Genomic DNA, 10,597 nt, shown 5'->3' with positions numbered 1-10,597 from the left:
AGTGAACAGCCATTTGGGAGACCATATAATTGAATAGTATGGATCAATAAGATGTATAGCAATTAATAGGAATTCAGTTATCAGGCAACTAAATTATCCTACCAACAACTAGAAAGCAATCCTGAACTATTACTTACCTTATTGGAGACCCTCGGACTATCTTTGACCAGACCTTATTGGCTTTATCTTGTACTAAACGTTATTCACAATATTCCCTTTATCATGCATCTGTACACTGTGAATGGATTGATTGTAATCATGGATTGTCTTTCCACTGACTGGTTAGCACGCAACAAAAACTTTTCACTGTACTTCGGTGTACGGGACAATAAACTAACCTTAAAACTAATAGACAAGGTCAAGGAGCAGAAACTGACATTTATTAATGGATATTTCCTTTTAACAACCACATGAAAGGGAAAATAAAAATGCTGGAGAAACTTAGCGGGTGAGGTAGCATCTTTGGAGCAAAGGAATAATCGATGTTTCGGGTCAAGACCCTTCTTCAGACTGATGTCGGGGGGCGGGAAAAAGAAAGGAAGAAGAGGAGACAATAGGCTGTGGGAGAGCTGGGAAGGGGAGGGGAGGGAGGGAGAAAGCAAGGACTACCTGAAATTGGAGAAGTCAATGTTCATACCGCTGGGGTGTAATCTACCCAAGCGAAATATGAGGTGCTGCTCCTCCAATTTGCAGTGGGACTTACTCTGGCCATGGAGGAGACCAAGGACAGAAAGGTCAGATTCAGAATGGGAGGGGGAGTTGAAGTGCTGATCCACTGGGAGATCAGGTTGGTTATTGCAAACTGAGCGGAGGTGTTGGGCAAAACCTGCGCTTGGTCTCACCGATGTAGAGCAGTTGAGACCTGGCACAGCGGATGCAATAGATGAGGATGGAGGAGGTGCAGGTGAACCTCCTCTGCCTCATCTGGAAAGAATGCTTGGGTCCTTGGATGGAGTCGAGGGGTGAGGTAAAACGACAAGTGTAGCATTTCTTGCGGTTACAAGGGAAAGCACCAGGGGAGGGGGTGGTTTGGGTGAAAAATGACAAATTGACCAGGGAGTTACAGAGGGAACGGTCTCTGTGGAAAGCAGAAAGGGGAGGAGATGGGAAGATGTGGCCAGTGTTGGGATCCCGTTGGAGGTGGCGAAAATGTTGCAGGATTATATGTTGTATGCAACGGCTGGTAGGGTGGAAGGTGAGGACAAGTGGGGGGATGGGGAGTGAGAGCAGAGCTCCAGGATATAGAGGAGACCCTGGTGAGAGCCTCGTCTATAGACGAAGAGGGGATTTCCCATTCCGAAAAGAATGAGGACATCTCCAATGCCCTGGTTTGGAACACCTCGTCCTGGGTGCAGATGCGGCGTAGACGGAGGAATTGGGAGTAGGGATAGAGTCCCTTCCAGCATCTGCAGTTCTTTCTTAAACTTGAAAAGGAAAGATTATTTGATGGTTCAATTAATTTGTGGATGCAAAATGATGCCAAAAAGATTTATAAGATTTTTAAACCCACTCACATTCACTCACCCATCACTGTATCCTGCTCCCCATTCCTACCTCCATGCTGTTCCTTTCCATCAATCTCTCTGAAATTCAGTGAGGAAATGCAATTAGGAAGTGAAATGTAAAAGTTAAATCATGCAAATGTGTTGGTCACAGAAAAAGAAATGTATAATTTTGCAAAGAATATAACTGGCAACAATTTTTTTGTAAAAATACTGCAAATGAATAGGCATAATTTGTATGCAAATTTGTGATAAGAATTAAGTGAATATAAATTAGGTTGCCTGAAAATCTTGATAGAGCGAGTTTATCATTAATAAACAGGTTTGTGATTTTGTTATGCATGATTCACAAAGTACATACAATTATAGAGACAAAAGGAACTGCAGATGCTGGAACCCTGAGTAAAGCACAAAATGCTAGAGTAACTCAGTGGATTAGGCGATGTTTCAAATTGAAATCGGGTCTCGAACTGAAATATCGCCTATCCATGACCTCCAGAGATGCTGCCTGATCCACTGAGTTACTCCAGTATTTTGTATTTTATACACCAATACATAGTATTTATGATAAGGATTTGACCAATGCATCCATTTGACCAATGCATCCTTGCCAACATTTAACCTGACACTTTTTCCTAATTTATTCTACAAAAGCTATCAATACAGCTCTCTATTCCTTTATCCCTTAAATCCTTCTCGTCTCTTCGTAAATACATCTATATCGGTGACCCAAGTGCAACAGAAGGGTTGTGTTCATAGAAAATTTACTATTGGCTATTTTCCAAACTGTGAAATTCTGTTTCCTATACCCTAAACCCTGTGTAAATGTAGCAGAACCCAGGCAATATCCATGTCTAGTCTGACAGGTGGCAAGTAACACTCGCATCACTCAATTGCCAGGCAATAACGATATCCAACAAGAGAAAATCCAGCAATTGCCCCTGACATTCAATGGCATTACCATCACTGAATCCCCCACTTCCAATACCAGAGGGGTTGCCATCGATCTTCTTCTTGCGTATGGCATGCACAGCCTAAAGTTGTAGGACAACTTGTTCTATTTGATCTTGTTTTATTGTGCACGCCAAGTTGATTGCATTCGTCAAAACAGGGTGGACCAGGTGAAGGTTGCAATAGATAAAAAGCTGTAAGTAGTAGTCATATACACCTGGTGGCTACAAGAGCTGTTCAGAGGCTTGGAATCCTGCAGCGAGTAACTAAATTCGAAATTCGCCAAAGCCCGTAAACCATCTACAAGTCTCAAGTCAGAGGTGGGATGGAAAACTCCCCACTTGCCTGGTTGAGTGCAGCTTCAATAAAGTACAAGAAATTGGATACCATACCAGTTCCATGGCTGGAACACTGTCACAAACAAAGCACTGCTGACATAAAAACAACTGTCTCAGATAGAAGCTACAAGACATCCTACTGTTTGGTAGTCACCATTCTGATTTAATTAGAGATCTGTGTCATACAGGAATAGCTTAAATCTAGACACAAAATGCTGGAATAACTCGTCGGGTCAGGCAATATCTCTGGAGAAAAGATATAGGAATAGGTGAGTGAGAACCCTTCCTCATACTGGAATATTCTTCAGAACAGCTTCTTTCGAATGGCTTGAAGATATTCAAGATCATCAATATGTCACCATTGAGCCATTGATGTCATTGAGCAGAGGGATACGACTCATGTCACAGTTGCCATGTTACTTTGGAAATTATTACGATTTGCAATATGACATAGATTTTCATCTCAGGATTCTTAACACTTGGTCTGCTTTGGGAGGAACTGAAGGAAATTCACATTAGTCAGGAAATAGTGTTGGGTAGACTGATGTGACTGAAGGCTGATAAATCCCCTGGGTCTGACGGTCTGCATCCCAGGGTATTAAAGGAGGTGGCTCAAGAAATCGTGAACACATTGGTGATCAGCATAGGTTCACGGGGTTAATTCCCGGAATGGTGGGATTGTCATATGATGATAGAATGGAACGACTGGGCTTGTATTCACTGGAATTTAGAAGGATGAGAGGGCATCTTGTAGAAACATAAAATTATTAAGGGATTGGACATGCTATGTGCAGGAAACATGTTCCCGATGTTGGGGGAATCCAGAACCAGGGGTAACAGTTTAAGAATAAGGGGTAGGCCATTTAGAACTGAGATGAGGAAAGCCTTTTTCACCCAGAGAGTTTGTGGAATTCTCTACCTTAGAAGGCAGTGGAGGCCGATTCATTGGATGCATTCAAAAGAGAGTTAAAAGAGTGCTCGGGGCTAGTGGAATCAAGGGATATGGGGAGAAGGCAGGAACGGGTACTGATTGTGGATGATCAGCCATGATCACAATGAATGGCTTGAAGGGTCGAATGTCCTACTCCTGCACCTATTTTTCTGATGTTTTATAGATTCTGGATCAGTTCCTGTGTATTGGAGGATAGCTAATGATATCACACTTTTTAAGAAAGGAGGGAGAGAGAAAACAGGGAATAATAGACCAGTTAGCCTGACATCGGTGGTGGAGAAGATGCTGGAGTCAATTATTAAAGATGTAATAGCGGCGCATTTGGAAAGCAATAACAGGATTGGTCCATGTCTGCATGGATTTATTAGGGCAGAAATCTTGCTTGACTAATCTTCTGGAATTGTTTGAGGATGTAATGAGTAAAATGGATAAGGAAGAGCCAGTGGATGTAGTGTATCTGGACTTTCAGAAATCCTTTAATGAGGTCCCACACAGGAGATTAGTGTGCAAAATTAGAGCACGTGGTATTGAGGGTGGAGTATTGACATGGATAGAAAATTGGTTGGCAGACAGGAAACAGAGTGGGAATTAATGGGTCCCTTTCAGAATAGCAGGCAGTGACTAGTGGGTTGCCGCAAGGCTCGGTGCTGGGACTGCAGCTATTTACAATATATACTAGACCAAGTGCAGACCCGTTGGGTCTGTTCCCCCAACGTGCGGTTGTGGGGGGGGGGGCGGGAGGCAGCACGCAGCGTCACACACACTAACTATCCCCCCACCCCCCCGCACTCATGCTAATTACCCACTTGATATTATATTAATATTATTAATTTGCTCCTTTTACCCCATAATCACCCTATCTACTGACGCATAGCCCCCAAATTGCAGTCACATCTAGAGGGGCGGGGGGGGGGGGGGGGTAGAGAGTGAGGGCAGAGAGAGAAGGGGCAGAGGCAGAGAGAGAGACAGAGACACAGAGAGAGGGGCAAGAGGGATAGGGGGGTGGAGAGGAGGAGAAGAGGGATGGTGGGTGAGGGGGGAAAGGTGGGGGAGGAGGGGAGGAGAGAGAGAGGGTGAGAGTAAGGGGGAGAGAGAGGGTGTGCTGAGGGGGGTGAAGTGGGGAGCAGGGAGGGGAAGGGAGGGTGGAGGGAAGAGGGGAGGGGGTGTGGAGGGGAGGGGGTTTGGGGAGGGGAGGGGGTTTAGGGGAGGGTGGGGGAGGGGATGGAGGGGAGGAGGGGGGGGGGGAGAGGGGGGGGGGGGGGAGAGAGGGAGGAGGGGGAGGGGGGGGAGAGGGGGGGGGGGAGAGAGGGGAGAGAGGGGATGAGGGTGGGAGAGTGGAGGAGAGGGGGGAGGGGGAGAGGTGGGGAGCAGGGAGGGGGAGGGAAAGGGGTAGGGATGTGTGGAGGGGAGGGGGTTTAGGGGAGGAAGGAATGGTGGGGGAGGGGATGGAGGGGGGGGGGGGGAGAAAAAGGGGGAGAGAGAGGGGGAGGGGAGGAGGAGGGGAAAGGGGGGGGGGAGAGGAGAGGGGGGGGAGAGGAGAGGGGGGGAGGGGGAGAGGAGAGGGGGGGGTTGAGGAGAGGGGTAGAGGAGGGGGGGAGGAGGGGGGGGGGAGAGGATAGGGGGGGAGAGGGGGGGAGAGGAGAGGAGAGGGGGGAAGAGGAGAGGGAAGGGAGGGAGAGGGGGGGGGGGGAGAGGAGGAGAGGGGGGGGGGGAGAGGAAAGTAAAGGGGGGGGGAGCAGGAAAAGGGGAGGGGAGAACCTAAAAAACATTTTAGAACCAAAAAAACACATTCTGCAAGCATTGTAGAACCAAAAGAGACACTTTTTGCAAACATTTTAGAACCAATAAACACTTTTTGCAAAACTTTTAGAACCAATAGACACATTCTGCAAGCGTTTTAGAACCACTAAGGACACTTACATTTGAGTAGACATGTGTTCAATGTTATTCACAGCTCAGAAAAATGTGACCCTCTGCCTTCCTCTAGCTTGCAGCCACTGATTGAGGCACACCACTTCCTGGTTTTATAGTCCCTCCCCCCTGCCGCCAACAGGGGCAGCAGAGAGAATGGGGAATTTTATAAAATCATTAATATCTCTGTCATTTTTAATCGATGGGAAAAACCCTCGGCACACATACGGCGGAGGGGAGCTCTGAGCAAGGTGGCCAAATATGACGGCCGTATGTGGCGGCGTTCTCTTGGAAATCGCCACACAGATCGCCAAAACCGGTCAAGAACTTTTATAGACTTTTAGTAATATAGATTAATGATTTATATGAAGGAATTAAAAGTAACATTAGCAAGTTTGCAGATGACACAAAGCTGGGTGGCAGTGTGAACTGTAAAGAGGATGCTATGAGGTTGCAGGGTGATTTGGATAGGTTGGATGAGTGGGCAGATGCATGGCAGATGCAGTATAATGTGGATAAATGTGAGGTTATTCACTTTGGTGGCAAGAACAAGAAGGCAGATTATTATCTGAATGGTGTCAGATTAGGAAATGGGGAGGTACAATGAGACCTGGGTGTCCAAGAACACAGGGCACTGAAAATAAGCATGCAGGTACAGCAGGCAGTGAAGAAAGCTAATGGCATGTTGGCCTTCATAACAAGAGGATTTGAGTATAGGAGCAAAGAGGTCCTTCTGCAGTTGTACAGGGTGCTGGCGAGACCCGACCTGGAGTATTGCGTGCAGTTTAGGGCTCCTAATTTGAGGGACATTCTTGCTGTTGAGAGAGTGCAGAGTAGGTTCACGAGGTTAATTCCTGGGATGGCGGGACTGTCATACGATGAAAGAATGGACCGTATGGGCTTATATTCACTGGAAATTAGGAGGATGGGAAGGGATCTTATAGAAACATATAAAATTATTAAGGGTTTGGACGCGCTAGATGCAGGAAGCTTGTTCCCAATGTTGGGGGAATCCAGAACCAGGGGCCACAGTTTAAGAATAAGGGATAGGCCATTTAGAACTGAGATGAGGAAAAACTTTTTCACCCAGAGAGTTGTGAATTTGTGGAATTCTCTGCCTCATAAGGCAATGGAGGTTTATTCACTGGATGCATTCAAAAGAGAGTTAGGAGAGTTAGGGATATCGGGAGAAGGCAGGAACGGGATACTGATTGTGGATGATCAGCCATGAACACATTGAATGGCAGTGCTGGCTGAATGGCCTAATCCTGTTATTTCTACTCCTACTACTATTTTTTATGTTTCTATGCTTTTGCAATACTTTTCTTGGTTCTTGGTTCAGTTCTTGGTCCTCCAAAATATTCCAAATGGAATTTAAACTGGAGGTGGCGGAGGGTGGACTTAAGCAAAAAATGATTCTTAGAGAAGAAGAGCTACCTTAAATTTAGTTGCGTCTGGTTGAGTAACTATGGTAGGGTGAAGACTTTAATTGTGCCGGATAAGAATTAATTGCTGTACATATCTTTGGTGCCTGGTATCTCAAATTGGATCGAATGCCCTCATCTGCTCCTAATCGGTTTGTGTTTGGTGTAGGTTTGCTAAACTATGTCGAGCTGACCATTTAACAATTTGTAAAACAGGTCAAACGGTGAGGTTTACGTCTGTCTCGGACAGTGTTCCACCCCAGTGAATTCAGACGTTTGGTAACACTTGCTTCTCTCTCGTAGGTATTTGTAACAAATCGAGCTGCCTGCCTTTGGACCCGTTCGATGGAAGAAATGTTTCTGTTTGTGTATGGATCCCATGCTGCAACTGCGTAGTCCAAATGTGGTCTAACAAGGGTGAATTATAACTTCTCCTTGATAGAAGTTGAACGATGATGAAAGTTGCACCTCAGAAAGTTTAGGACAGCTGTTGCTTTCACCGTTACATGATGAGTCTGACCATTCCAACGTAGATCGTTCTGTAATTTGATGCCTAGATACTTGGTCTGTTTGGATTCTTCGAGGGTGGCCCCAAGGATATTGTAAGATGTTTCGCCTGGATTCCTCTTCCTGGTGACACGCATGGTTTCACATTTGGAAGGATTGAACTGCATGCCCCATTGTTGTGACCACTCAACCATAGTAATAGCGACCTTATGAGAGGGATCTGGGCAAAAGCCAGAGAGGTACGAACAATGCTCCATGGTGGAAGTAAGCATCTTCCCAAAGATGCCAATTCTCCAGGAGCTCCCTATCCAACCCACACCCACACCCACCACAGTAGCAGGAATAAAAACATTAATCAAAAGTAATTACTCTATGTTTACATTGACCACATCCATCCAACTGTTCTGAGTGTAATTTTGAGCTTCCATTAATTGAGATGCCATAAGTTATTCTCATCCATGTATCTTTGAATGGTTATTTGGCGCGGTTCCTTAAAATCAATTCAGTTGGAGTACCATAAAAACATTCTCATCACTGATTGTGAATGGATGTAATAATCTTGAAGAGTTAGCACCTCAATTCATTTCATTACATGCCAATCAGATCAATATATTATGGTTTCCTCTGCTCTTACAGTAGCTGATTTTTTAAATAGTGTATAGTCACTCATTATGTCCAACGTTGACCGAGTCTTGGCATATATGCCAGACTGATGCAGCCAATGAAAACTCATCATGATGAACTTTCTGACCTGCTGAGTGTCTCCAGTATTTCCTCATTCAAACTTCCTGTGAGTATAGGCACCTGGGAATTTACTTTTATTACCAACAGAAAACATATTCACTCCCTAAGTTGTGTGCTGCGTGCTGCACAGTCTTACCAACAACATATCTGCTCTTTTAAGGATCTCTACTCTGCAGGTGTAATTGAACACATTAAACACATTCGACTCAATGGGTACTATTCACTAAGGTAGAAAATGCTCTTGTTGCTCTTGTTCCCTAGAGTCAGTCAACAAAGACAATGTTTGCTGATGGAAACATCCATCAGGGCAGACTCCCTCAAGATGAAGGAGGCGCGGACCTGCCTAGAAATGTGACCTTTACCTTCAAGAAATTATTCTCCTGATACTCCGATATCAGCTTAAGAAATTAATACATTTTCTGTTGGTTAAGAAGTCAGGTTTGTAAAGGGAGCCATAATGGGGCATTGAGAGGATGCCTTTTTGCCAATGTCAAATATTAGAAATGTCAAATATTAGATGTCATAGCTATAAGCTGAGAGGGGCAAATTTTAAAGGAGACTAGACTAAGTGGGACCCGTTGGGTTCCAGCATCACACAGGAGGGCTGGTCATCCAACGCAATATTCCACTTCTCCACCAATGTTAATATTGGTGGCCAGTTGGGGGGGGGGGCTTTCTGGAGCGCTAGTATGGGTGTTGTGGGCTGAAGGGATTGGTTTCCAGAGGACTAGTATGCAAATTGTGCACCACATGGATTCTTGGGCTGGCGTCTCAGTCAATCAAGCCTGTTGTGCTGGCAACTCACTCACTCATGGCTGGTGGGCTGGTAGTTGACTCACGGCTAATCCTTGAAATTCTATTTCAAGCAGGGTATAAGGCCACCAAATTCAAGTGCAGTGTCTTACCACTTCTAGCAGGGTGCAAGGCCACCAAATTCAAGTGCAGTTTCATACCATTTGAAGTAGGGTGCAAAGCCACTAAAGACAGCGAGTTGTGACCTCTCCCTCCTCCATCTTGTAGAGACTGAGCCACACCCACATTTCCAGGTTTTATAACCCCTCCCCCCCTCACCCCCACCGGAAAAAGTGTGGCTTTCATGGAGTGATTGACAGGAGAGAGATTCTCAACATTTTTTTGTTAAACTAATAACACTTTTATTTTTCATTGATGGGAAGAATTCTCTGCACCTGCTCAGCGGAGGGGGACTGAGTAAGATGGCCGGAAATCACAGCCGTAAGTGGTAGCGTTTTATCTAAAATCAATATACAGTGCAAACAGGAAGAAAGTGCATTTACAGTAGTGCCTTTTAACTTCAAGCTAAGCACCCATGCCACCATTTGCAGAAAGTAGTGGCTTTCAACTTCATGCCACCATTTGCAGTAAGTGGTGCCTTTCAACTTCAAGCCAAAGCAACGAAGCCACCATTTGCAGTAATAGTGGCTTTCAACTTCAAACCAAAGCTTCCAAGCCACCATCTGCAGTAAGTAATGCCTTTTAACTTCAAGCCATTGCATCCAAGCCACCATTTACAGTAAGTAGTGGCTTTCAACTTCAAGCCACATCCAAGCCATCATTTGCAGTAAGTAGTGCCTTTTAACTTCAAGCCAAAGCACCCAAGCCACCATTTGCAGTAAGTAGTGCCTTTCGATTTCATGCCACCGGTTGCAGCAAGTAGTGCCTTTCAACTTCAAGCCACACCCAAGCCATCATTTGCAGTAAGTAGTGCCTTTCAACTTCAAGCCACACCCATGCCACCATTTGCAGTAAGTAGCGCCTTTCAACTTCAAGTCAAAGCAACCAAGCCACCATTTGCAGTACGTAGTGCCTTTCAACTTCAAGCCAAAGCAACCAATCCACCATTTGCAGTAAGTAGTGCCTTTCAACTTCATGCCACCATTTGCAGTAAGTGGTGTCTTTCAACTTCAAGCCACACCCAAGCCACCATTTGCAGTGAGTAGTGGCTTTCAACTTCACACCCAAGCCAAGCCAACGAGGGGAGGGGAGGGGAGGGGAGGGGGGGGGGGGGGGAGGGGAGCGAGGGTATGTGCTTTTTTAGAGCAAATAGTACATTGTTTTGCAGCTTTAGAATCATATAGACATTGTTTTGCAAGCTTTAGAACCAATAGAGACATTTTTTGCAAGCTTGAGAACCAATAGACATTTTTTGCAAGCTTGAGAACCAATACACATTTTTTTTTGCAAGCTTTAGAACCAATAGACATTTTTATTGCAAGCTTTAGAACCAATAGACATTTTTTTGCAAGCTTT

The sequence above is a fragment of the Leucoraja erinacea genome, chromosome 1, assembly GCF_028641065.1.
Source record: "Leucoraja erinacea ecotype New England chromosome 1, Leri_hhj_1, whole genome shotgun sequence".
NCBI lineage: Eukaryota > Metazoa > Chordata > Chondrichthyes > Rajiformes > Rajidae > Leucoraja > Leucoraja erinaceus.
The sequence above is the reverse complement of the archived record's forward strand: the minus strand, read 5'-3'. Positions refer to the sequence as shown.